The sequence below is a fragment of the Lepeophtheirus salmonis genome, chromosome 14 (assembly GCF_016086655.4).
Source record: "Lepeophtheirus salmonis chromosome 14, UVic_Lsal_1.4, whole genome shotgun sequence".
Classification (NCBI taxonomy): Eukaryota; Metazoa; Arthropoda; class Copepoda; order Siphonostomatoida; family Caligidae; genus Lepeophtheirus; species Lepeophtheirus salmonis.
The window spans coordinates 43,619,802-43,631,424 of NC_052144.2; positions in this window are offsets into that span (position 1 = coordinate 43,619,802).

Genomic DNA, 11,623 nt, shown 5'->3' on the forward strand with positions numbered 1-11,623 from the left:
TTAAGGACTGACAAATGGGATTGTACCAGACTGGACTAAACTGCGGTCCTAAATAAGGACCAACACACCACTTTTTAGAACTCATGCCCCATTGGCAATCAGAAGAGTTTTTTTTTTAAATTTACCACAGCTGTGATCTTTTACAGTGATAAAGGTTCAGAAGAGATGATGTGCTCATGAAATACACGGAGAATAACACTGACTATGTGTTGAAGAGTTATAATTAGTGTAAGTCCTTGTTGTAGAATTGAGGCTCGACATCCTTCATATGACCTTGTTAGATATGGAATGGAATTGGTGTTTATTTAATTCCTCTCACGGCTGTTTATAGATGATCTCCTTATACGTTATGACCAAGGTATCGATCCAGCGGTTCAACGGGTTTCGGTTCTTGAACCTCTGCAACTGGAACCGACAAACTCGAATCAAGACCGTAATATATTGCTTATCAGTCTCAGTTCTATGTAAATGAAACACGTCGTTACTTTTATTCTATCGCCCAACCTTTCCTCCAAAAGATCAGTCTATTTGTACAGAAAAAAACCAGGTCCGCTACTAAGCTTGTCGGGGCCCGACAGTATGATTAATATCCTATTTCTTAAGCCAAGGTTTCCCAAACTTTACTTTGACAATACCCCCACCCCCTACACAAATTCATTTTTTTGAAGCAAATCTTCCTTCACCCCCCCCCCTAGCACTGAAGGCACTAAGAACTCTGCTTATAAAGTAGCATCTCTGGCTCTGGGGCCCAAATTTACTAGTTACGCCCCTTGTTTTAATTCTCTTTTACCAAACTGAGCCTGTATAAAAAAGAACCTAGACCGATAAAACTGATGAACATGAACCTGGCTCAACCTTGGACGAATGACAGATAAGCTACTCTACTGTGTCCATAATAATTTTCGCTGTCTTCTTGTTTTAAGCATATTAACAAATCAAATAATTTCCAACTATGGTCATTCGTATAACTTTGAAGATCTGTTGCAGAGTAATAATTAAACCTCCTTGTTGGTCTCAGCGTAGAAATGAGGATGGACACCGGTCTAATTATTATTTGCCATTGTCCTTCTTTATTTTCTTCTCCCTTGTCACAGCTGACTGTAGTTGATCCCTTCAAAACATTCGTCAAATTGTCAGGGTTACCATATTAATTTTTAGTGTCTTTCTTCATATATAATATATATGAAGAAAATATATTATTATATGAAATGTAAGTGAAATTTGACTTTGATTTCACCTTTCTCTAGTTTTTGCCTGAATAATATGTATAAAGTACATTGATATGAATACTTAACATATTATGTACGCACCAATGATCCATAATACGCGCATATATTCAACCTTGCGTAACAATTGCAATTATAAAGCCTATGTATAAATATATAAAAATCACGTATTTTGGTGTAATTGACGTAATAAATTAAAACAGAAGGGAGGCAGAAAGTATGAATTGTATATTTGTTATATATAGCCAAGTATATTAAATCACTTTGGCTATAAATAATGACGTAAAAAGCGCATTTTCAAATTAAAAAAACCGTCATGACATTTGTTAAGCATATTAAAAACGTAGAGGGCGCACAAAATATTCATTATAATTATTTAGTATTAATAGGTATGCCTTATTATGACAATGGTTTCAAATTCAAGGCGACATCTAGTGTTCAAATGGCTAAAGAAACAAATTATGATGAAAAATGTGAGGATTGTAGGTGATAAAAAGTTTTCATCAGTGCATTTTTCATCTAAAAATATATAATAGATATTATATAAAAATACAAATTATGATTTTTTGTTAAGATACCTGGATAGGTAGGGGTATCAAAAAAGAGGGAAAGAAAGAACTTTTTAAATTATTAGGAATCACGATAAACAAAATAATATAATAAGGCGTTTTCATTGGTGGCTCTACAACTTTTTTATTGTTATTATTTTAATAACAATAATAATATTTCTCTCCTTTTCTCGCTCTCTCGTTATAAGAATTCAAATCCCACACAACCTCAAGGTATATTACTATAAATTATATGTACATGTTACAGAAATACCTTGGAATATATTAAATATACCTCATGGTTGCCCAAGTTGGGTATCCTTCACTTTGTATCCATATTCATATATATATATATATTAGTGTTGGGGTTCGGTCCGGAAATACTGGACCCGTTTGTAATCGTTATATTTTTTGTTGGCCCGAATTAGTTATGCTCTACAAAAAAGCTCGGTCTGGACCGGTCTCATATAAAAATGTGGTCTAATCGGTCGAAAGGAAAAGTTCGGTCTAGTTTCGTCCCAAAACAATCGGTCCAATACAGATTTTACAGGTAAATTGTTTATAACATGACATCAGTTGTTTTTTGAAGTACAATGACGTTATACAAACTTTAAACTGAGATAACTCGGACTAATTTTGATCCCACGCCGTCTCTTATATGTATTCAGTATTTGTTCTGGAACTTATCGCGTAATTTCTGAGATTTTTTTGAAAAAAATGAACGATAGTTGATCAAGAACAAAATCAAGGTATCTCATAATATATGAGATCGAAAAATTGGTTCAAGGTCTGAGACCGTGGTCTGGACCGAAAAATGGATCCAAATCGGTCTAGAAAAAAACGCTTAAGACCGAATTGGGAAAAAAGTCAGTGCAGGACCGAGTCTCAAGACTAATATTTTTATCAATTGGTGTTGGGGCTCGGTGTGAAAACCCTAGACCGTTCTGAGACTGTTATATGTTTTGTTGGACTGAACTAACATGGACCAACCAAAAAGCTTGGTTTGTACCGGTATCATAGATATTTCGGTCTAGATCGGTCCAAAGGAAAAATTTGGTTTAATTTAGTCACCAAAAATTCAGTCTAGACCTATTTTACAGATATATTGTTTATAACATGACATCATATGTATTTTGAAGTACATTGAAGACATATAAACTTTAAATAGAGATAGCTATGATGATTTTTAATCCATTCGTCTCTCGTGGAATATGGAATTCGAATTCGAGTATCTCTTGAAATGGATGATCAAGTTAGAAATATCTTCATTCGATTCCCTCCATTTCCCTTTGGTCATAACTCTTAGAAGTTCACTCCTTCCAGTCTTAATGAATTAAGAATGATCTTAGTCCTTAGCACTTGTCAAATGAAAATCACATCTAAATTTCAAATTGTTCTATATTTCAGTTGTACGTTTATAATTTCATATTTTAGTAGTGCATAATTACATATCTTTATTTCACATCCAGAGCCTTTTACCTGAATCTGAAAGTGAATGAACCATTTTATAGTTTCAAACCTTGAATATATTCATTGTTCCATATGGATGGATAGATTCCCAGTTCCCAACCAGGGAGTCGACTCTACTCTCTTATGAGGCTTAGCATGGTTTGGTTTTCTTCTTCTGTCCAGAGGATAAGACCCAAAAAAAAAAAAAAAAAGACGGTCCACGGTCTGAGACCGTGGTTTTGACCGAAATATTGGTCCAAATCACTTCAGACCGAAAAAAATTGGTGCTGGACCGAGTCTCAACACTAATATATATTTACATATATCTGTAATCTACAACAACCAATACGTTGTACATATCATTGGGCGTGTAAGTATATCTATAAAAAATAATCTTTGTTACTTGGATCAGGGTTGTAATAATTATATATACAATGTATACGAGTTCGTATGATGATCCCTACAATCATAATAATTACTTGAATGGAGCTCTAGCTCAATGTACGGATGTGAATAATAAATAAATTAATTTAAATTGTGGGAGGGAATCTTTTTGGTTGATTTAATATCTTATAACAAATTAATAGAATCCCTGTTCTATCAAATGCTTTTATGGGGAGAGTGGGATGCCCTAGAGAGTTAGGGACGTCTGCAGGATGTGTGTTGGAGGGACTGTAACCCTCCCCCCCCCAAAAAGAAAAAATATTTGTCAACGTTTAATAACATCGGGCAATGCCGTATACTACAGTTAGAATGAAAATATATCCCAGTCTTAGGGACCTATAGGGTGTCCACGATAAATTGAACTATCTTAAAATTCAACCTGCTTGATAAAAATGGAATTTAGAGTGTATTTGTTAATATGAAAAAGTTAGACATGATATTAAACAATAAATTTATTCAACATGTCCTCCCTCAGCAGCCACCATCTTCTCCATCCTGCCCAAAAGGATTTGCATGCCCTGATGACTTCCGCGGAATCGACAGCATTCCACTCCCTCGTAATGGAGCCGGGAACTTTGTGGTGAAGACCGCAGGGACCTCTTCTCTCTCCTTGGCAAGCTACCTGTCATTCTGGACGCTGTAGCTTCTGTCGACAGTCCAGTTCTTCTCGTCGGAGAAGAAGATGATTCTTCCTCCATGGCTCTTCAGGTCATTGAGGAGACGCTTACCATTGGTGAGCCTGGTGGCCTTCATGGATGCCGTGAGGATGTGCTGTTTGGCCATTCGGTATGACCTGTACCTGAGGTCCTCATTCACAGCCTTGGAGACCAGCTGCTTGCTCACTCCACGGTTCTTGGCCAACCTGGACAAGGAAGTCCCCGGGGAAGCCTTGATGGACTTCTGGAGGCCTTCAAGGAAGCGGGGAGTGCGGATTCGGTCACTTCTCATGTTGTGGGCCTTGCAGCAGACCTTCCCCTCAACCTCCCAGGCATTGAAGACCCGGTACACCGTGGTCTTGGGGTAGTTAAGAAGCTTGTAGATAGCAGAGGGCTTGTGTCCCGTGCGAGCCAATTCGAGGATGGCGTCTCTCCTTGCTTGTTCCATGATGACTATTGTTTGTTGTCAAAACAATTGTGGTGGAAGTTATAGTGTATTGTTCACGCAACCTTTTATATTAGTATGATTTAACCCCAAATATCCACATTATGGATCTGGATGAAGTTTAAAGTAGTTCCAATTTATCGTGGACACCCTGTATGTTACACAGGTTTCCGCATCTTTAAATATGGGTTTACGTGGATTTAAGGAAGGTGACTCTCCCGTTTGAATACCCTTAAGGCGTGTAGTAATATTAAAATTAATTAATTATGAAATGTAATGTCGAAGATACAATTTTGATCGTTTATTATCTATTGTGGGCTAGAAATAAGTATATATGTAGATACATTCGAATTTGTATATATTGAAACTAAGAAAGGAATAGTATTAATAGATATATTTACTTATTTCAATTGTTGACTTCATATTTTTTCACTTTTTTAAGTCAATCATAAGACTCAGATCTTGGTTTTATAAAAAAAACAACATTAAGAGTATAAAATATTCCTTTAATATTACAAAATGAAGAATTAGTAAGAAGGAATTAGTTACATCTCAAAATTATCATAATATCCCTTCAAGTTCTACAGTACAGTAGGATCAGCAAATCATACCATCTTTGATTGTAAGATTGAAATCAACTTCATCAAGAACATCCGTTACATAGTATTAGAAGTGTATTTTTTGATTATAATTATACATTCTAATATAAACAACTATTTATCAAAATGTCCTCCTTTTGCAGCCAGAATGGCCTCCAGTCTGGGCCTGAAGGCTTTGCACACCTTAATGATGTAGTCATTGGATATATCAACCCACTCCTGGTCTTACACATTAGTTCAACAGAGGAATTCCCAATGTCTCCTTCACAGAGTAATGGGTGGAAAGAAGATCTGAAATTCGCTGCCTTTTTGCTTCCATATTCCTTGTTCGTTGAGGTATCCCAACCAATAATACAGCAAATCAAAGCTGCTAAATTTCCAAACAATTTATTGTTGAATAACCCAACATGGATATCAAGTAATCACGGATTTATGGAGCAGATGACTAATGACTGAAAATTTGGATTCTAACTCTCAACAGATACCATACGCTTTTATTTGACGAGTGCTTCATGTTGAGGTTGGAAACCCTTTCAGACCATCCTCATTTGTATGTATATTGCGGATAGCCGTTATTTTTGTGAATAAGAGTATGTTGTATATCAAAATAGACCTTAAAATTGCCTGGCCTTTCATCATTCTATTTCTCTTTATTTCAACATAAACAACAATCTCCTGAAAATCCAATATCGATGACTATAGCAATTTATTATTAAAAACAAGAGAGGGAGAAAGAAACACGGGAAGGATTCTCGTGGCATGCTTACAAACCATAATTTTCTCTTTTTCCCTATCTTTTTTTTTTATTATTAGTATAAAAAGATTTCCCAATTTTTATGGATATTTATTTATGAAGATAATAAGCAAAGAGGTAGATGTGTGTATAATATATACCTAACATTGGATGGTTGGTTATGATCTTCTTAATGATGATGACGTTGATACTCTCCCCCCCCCCCTCTCTCTCTAAAATAACAAGAAGACTAACGCAAACTGCTGTTATTGTTGTAGTAGATTTTGACGTGAAACTCTGCAGGTGGGGTTTTTTTTTTTAAATGAAATGAAGGGGCTTCAATCCTTTTTACTTAATAAAGACATACAACTTCTATCTCTCTCTATATATATAAAAGGGATAATTTATCTGTTCTTTATGTCTTATTGATTGAGTTAGTTGTTCATTTTACCATCACGTGATGCGTCTCATGTACAAATCTATATTACTTACTTACTTATTATAGTACATTTGGACAATATTATATATCTATAAAAGGCGGAGAAAAGTTGACATAATATACAATACAATATTATCCACGGAAATCCACACTAATTCGTTCCGGAAGAAGATTCGAGAAGTGATCCAGTCCAGTTGGGGCTTTCAACTAACAGCAACTTTGTCAGGGACGTCCGCAAGGTTTTATTGGGGGGAGGGATTCTTGATTTTTTGAAAAGAATTTCAAATATAAAATGTACTGCAGGAATGACCTTATTTTTTTAAGAAAATAAATTTTTGGAAAAAAATGTTTACACCTATTTTCATGATTTTTTTTGTAGCAAAAATTTAAAAAATCCTAAATTGGGAGGGGGGGAGGCTATAGGACCTCTAGTTCACCCCCTGCAGACGCCCCTGTATTTAAAAGGATGCGAGACTTGAAGCATGATCTGTACATTAAACTTTTTTCGAATTGATATTACGACTAGTGTAGAAAAGTTGGGATTTGCTAATAAAATGTCTTATGTAAAAATACATTTTCCTACAAAGTCATCTTTAGATCTTAAATCTCGATAAAATTATGAAAAGGACAAAAGCTATACTTAGTAAATATAGATACTAGGAGACAATTAAAGTTATTTATCATTTAATTATATTGATAGATGATTTTCTAACTTCTAAGAATCATTTGTAAAGTTTATTTTTTATTTCTAAAATTGTCTTATGGAGCAAAAAAAGAAAAAAATCGAGGAAAATGTAATGATCCGCGTATAGCGGGCTACATAGGGTAGCTTTAGAATAAAAAACCTTTAATAATATTTTTCATAGGCTAGAATAATCTCTATCATAATTAATAAAAGCAAAATATGTAATGATTAATACTGTATTTTAATCATTCTTGAGTAAATAAAGAACTTTTGTCTCTTTTCAAACTTTGAACAGAATTTGCTACCTAAAGATGATTTCATATGAAAAGGAAATTTTGCATGAGTAATTTTTCTTATTATATCACCTGAACTGCTACAAAAATATTGGTATTGAGACAACCCTGGTTAACAGACTATAATTCCATTTACGTATTATATTTAAATATGTGTTAAATAATTACAAAAATTATGTAGCCTTATACCTAAAGAATACAAAAAGAGGAACGGATACATGGTCCAGATCAGCTGAAGAAATCAAGTATCTTTCATGTATGGCTTATGGGGAAGAAATCATAACCGATTTGTAAAAAATTGTAAAAAAGCTTGACATAGTTTTGTTTTGTGATCATTCCATCTGTTGCGTTTTGTTTAGAGTTTTTAAGATCATTTTTAGTTTTTGTGAAGGTCGTCCAAAATGGGTTTTGTGCCAGAATAGTTCAATCTTGTGTATGAGCTATTAAAACAAGATCGTCATGTGACTTTCCTAGAGATTCAGGCCTCTTTGGGAATTAGTATGACCTGTATCTAACGGATGTTGCATGGAAATTTAACTGTTAAGAAGATTTGTTCACGTTGGATCCAACATATCTGACAAATGAGGAAAAGAAGACTTGTGTTGATTGGTGCAAAGAAATGCAAAAAAATTTGGTTAGAAAATTCGGTGGCAAAAACTATGAATAATATTTACACAGGTGACAAAATATGGATCTAGGCATGTGAGCCAAAGACAAAACAGCAATCCACTGTGTGGGTCTTTCAAGATGAACCAACTCCAACAAAAGTTGTTTGTAGATTAAGCAGATCAAAGCAAATTGTTCCCAGTTTTTGGGTCAGCCCTGATCCCCCCCAATAATTTTTCTATTCCCGCAGATAAATAATAAATTACGTGATCACCAGTTTTCATCACCAGAAGCAGAAAATTTCAAAAATCGACAGGTGCATTAAATGCCTAAAAATTTCAATAAATATAAAATTATTTTTAAAAAAATGTCAATATACAAGTTTTTGAAAAAAATTAAATTTTTAAATATAAAAAATTTTTAAAAAATACCTTAAATATAAAATTATTTTTAAAAAAATGTCAAATTATACAATTTTTCGGAGAAAATTTCAAAAACCAATAGCGTTTGACAAAAATTTAAATTTTTTGGAAAAAAATTTCAAAAATTATACTTTAAATATAAAATTATTTTTAAAAAATGTCAAATTATACAATTTTTTGGAGAAAATTTCAAAAACCAATAGCGTTTGACAAAAATTTAAATTTTTGGAAAAAATAATTTTACAAATTATATTAAATTATCTAGTAAAAAGTAAAATTTTCTTAATGGGGTGCTACAGCGCCTCCACCTCACCCCCAGGCACGCCCTAAAAAGTGTAATGATCTTCATGGAGAATATTTTGAAAAGCAATCAAGCCAATTTTGTAGACACTTTTTTATGTCTTCATATTAGGTAGGCCAGAAATATAAATAGTTCGATATGATGCCATGTTTGAAGAGAGATTAGAAAGGATGGGTATAGGGGAACAGTCCACATCTTTTCACTTCCCCTTCCCCCTTTGGCATGCAATCCTCTTCTTAATTAAGAGGTATACATATATCCTAAACATATATTCATGTATAACGAATCATATAAAACTGTAATTGCCATAGAGTGATAATTTATTACGTCATTAAAGGGGGGTTAACCTCTCTTTATTTATTTTGTACAAGAACACATGTTTATAATAATGAAAGATAGTAATTAAGAGAGAAAGAGCACATAAATTCAACACAACCTCTTTTCTCATAATATCTACACGTTGAGGAGGCGACCAAATACAGAGAGTCTCTTTTTTAAAGGGACGTCGGACCACCTGGAGTGGAGAATGTACTCTATTTATCATATTAAACCACTTATTTCACAACAGGTGCCTCTGCTTCGATTTATTAACGGTCCTATAAATTTAATATTGTCAAATCTTGTCTCTCCCCATAGTATGTATTTTGACAGAAAATATTTAGATTAAATGTTTTACTTTTTAATCATCATTATACATATATATTTTTGTTCGTCTACAATTTCCAAGCGAGAGATGACTTCCACGTAAACTGACGCACGGTGGGTCTACGTATGACCTTATGATGATGAAATGTTTATGTATGTATGTATATAAAATATACATCGTCATAGGTTTGAATAAATTAATGAAAATTTCTCTGAAAAGAAGTGAAAAATACACACATTGCAATTCCCAATTAGAAAAAGGTTCCATATTAATTTCTCATCGTTTCTGAGAAATGGCGAACCATTTCAGCAAATTTATTATTATTTTTCATCATATACTGGTGCAGGAGTATTGATCAGAGCATAAGGTGAATGTCAGACGTGCTGATTACCTTTTTTGAATGTACCAAAATTAATGTAAATATATATACATTTACAACGTACCATCTTTCATTTATAACGTTTAATGTGATTCATATGAATTCTTGGACCTCCGTTGAATGATCCCTGCAATGACAATAAGTTTTAATGAGGGAATTATTAAAAAATTTGTTGATTGGAAACTAAATTTATATTATTTGAAAATTGTTTTTATGATATTTTAATTGTTGAAATGATGGAATATTAATAATGGGTTTAATAGCCAAAGTAGTTATTAAAACAAGTCAATATATCAATTTTATATGTAAATTGATTATTTTTTTAGCCAACTATTTTCTTTATTTAGCAGTTATTTGCATACTTTTGTCAAAATTTCGTTATTTAGTATTATATCGATTACTTCGATATCTCAGCAGAATAATTTATTTTATAAATAAAGTATCGTTATGTCATTGTAGATATAGTCAATTTAACCTCAAGGTTTTCAATACCTTAGCAGTATATTGAATAGAATGAATTTAATAGTCGCATTGTATTTTACTGTCAAAATAAATAATTTTGCTATGATCATTCATACAAAAAAAAAATATAGACAAAAGGTGTAGTCGAGGGGATTTGGCATCAGGGTTGTTTAGCGGGGGGAAGGGGGGCAAAAGTGTCATAAAAGAGTGCAACATTCAAATAGGAATCTTTACTAAAATATTTTATATAATTCTCATATACTATTTACCTTTTAAATAAAGGTATTAAAAAACTGAAGAAACATCTTGCAAATCTTTCATCTATTATTACTTTCTGTATGTTTGTTTTTTTACTGAACTTTTGTTTTCTCATTATTCATTTAAATGAAGGTACAACGTGTATTTACAGTTGCAGCTATGAAGCACATAGCTGCAACTGTGAGTAGATATCTGTCTTCTTCATATCTATAGTTAGTTGGGGTCTTGGAGAAGTAACGAAATAACAACTAACAAAGCAGGGAAAGAATAACAAATACGCATTTTCATACTTTAATGTTGATAAATTAAAACTAACTTCTTAAAAGTTGGGAAAATATCTAAAAATAGACAAAAGAAGAATAAAAAGTGGAGTAAATTTGAGTTGAGAAAAGAAATATCATATGTCTTGAGTTTGTTTTAGTTTTGATGTAAAAAGAAATCACGAGAGAAAAAGCAATTCATCATTTTCAAAAAGAATCACTAAAATATATTTAAATATATATGTAAATAAAACACAAGCAGTATTAGAAATATACATATATAGAAATGCTTGGATACATACTAGAGTTGTGCGGTCACCGAACAAATTAAGTCCTTGAAAAAAATCAGTTTAGATTCATTAATCAGAAGAGGGGATAAAATTGCTCCATAGAAATGTGTACATGAGTTGAAGACGATTAAATTTGTATCACGGTCCGCACCTAAATATCCGTCTAAATCGGTCTTGGATCGAGTATCAACACTAATACATACATACATTTATAATTTAATATCTGTCAATACTGTGTTCTGTTCCCTCCCACCTTCAATGCTTCAGAACAATGTCATTTTAATAATATGTATTATCCTATCATTTATATAGTCACATATTTTTAAGGCATAGTGACGAAAATCCTCTGTACTATGTGCATTAAAAAAAACAACGAAACCTGACACTTTGAAGCATGAGGAGAGAAATAATAATACTCATGGCATATCATTAGATCAGCTGTAATCAGCCTTGACAAAAGAGGAAGGAGAAAATAAAATAAA